Consider the following 1,737-nt stretch of genomic DNA (forward strand, 5'->3'; position numbering starts at 1 on the left):
CCTCCCCCAGCATTTCAAAGCTAACTTCAAGATCGTCAAGAGCACTATAAACTTCTCTTATCTACGCCCCATTCGCGGACTTTATACTTCATACTTTGCTCTCTCTTACATTCTTCAAGCGACATGTACAACATTTCACCGAGCATTTTCAAAAAAAAAAAAAAGGAAAAAAAAAAAGGAAAAAAAAACAACCCTCCTCTCGATTTCCACACATCGATCCCCCGATCTCGTCCCACTGAAAAGTAAAGGAAACTCTGAAATTCGTACATTTTTTTTTCTGCGTTTTGAGATTCCTCGGTAACATCCGAATCCTTGAGAGCCCACGGGTTTTTGTATTTCGCCTTCGTGTTCGACTCCGCGAAAAAATGGCTTTCGCAGTGGATGATCCTCGAAGGATCAAAGGATCGTCTCGGCTTCTGTCTTCTGAACTGAATCAGACGTCGTCGAATATACATACGTATATACGGCTAGAAATCTAAGGTGAATGCGAAGTTGTCACGCTAAACAAGAACCGCATGTCACTCACGTGTTATTTGTTTTTTGAAAAATTCATCGCGTAACGACCGAGCGATAAATCGTCCAAAAATTCATCCTCCGCGACGTGTTTTCTCCCGAACTCTTCGTACATTCTTTCTCGGTGTCTTGTTAACCGCTACTGAACTCTGTGTTTCTTTTTCCTCGCTTCGTCAATTTTATTTCTAACGCCTCAGAGTCGTTATTTTCATTAGCTACTTTATGCGACACTCGCGTGATCGCCGGGTCTCACGAGGTGTACAACTTATGCAGCACCCGCTGCGGTTCTAGACGATTTCTAAAAACGATAAAACTCAACCGTAAGCCCCCCGGGCAAGAAAACCTATGGCTAACCAGCGACGCACGATTTTCATAATTATTATTATTATTACGACCATTAATACCGCGAGCCGTATAGGGATGTAAATCAAGCCGCTGCGGGAGCTTTTTAAGTGTCTTTGAAAAATCTCGTTCGTTCATTTATTTAATTATTTTTGTCGCTTTCCGGAGATCAATTTTATGAGAAAATTTCGATTTCTCAATCGAATCTACGGAGCGACGAGAAATTCAGCTGATGAATCCGGTGAATCTATGTACATACGTGAACGCGTGTAATTTGCGTTGTGAGTAAATATAGGCTCGAATACATAAATCCGTTATAATATTTGTCCCTCTGTTTCTGTTCAGCGCTCAGCGGGGTGGTTGCCGCGACGGAGTGATCTCATCTCGTTAATAATTTGATCGTTCAATCTTATTAGATCATTTGAAGGCGCCTTAATTCCCTTACCTAACTCAACCTGACCCGTACCCAACCCCGTCGTTTTCTCTCCTCGGTCGTTTTCCCCGAGAGAGTATATTTCCTACCCCGCGAGGCCGCGCAAGGTCGCGGATCTTACACCTTGGCGGTTCCGCAGCGTTGTCGAAATACGGGCAGCTGTTGCAAGGGTACAGGGTGATCAGGTTAGCTAAGGTTACGTTTACGCGGTTTATGCGTATACATATACATACCTATCCATACATATATGTACGTACGATGTAATATATAACACCTCATTCCGTATAGGACGATGAAGTTTAATAATCATCCAACTGTGCGAACCAACTTCGAGGGACGCTAACGTCCCTTCGAGTTTTTTTTTTTCATTCCATCTCTTTTCTCTCTCATGTATTCGCGTACGCATGTACGTGCATGACTACAAGAGATATACACGAACCGACGGTAAA

Source organism: Athalia rosae, chromosome 7 (genome assembly GCF_917208135.1).
Source record: "Athalia rosae chromosome 7, iyAthRosa1.1, whole genome shotgun sequence".
In the NCBI taxonomy this organism is placed as follows: domain Eukaryota; kingdom Metazoa; phylum Arthropoda; class Insecta; order Hymenoptera; family Athaliidae; genus Athalia; species Athalia rosae.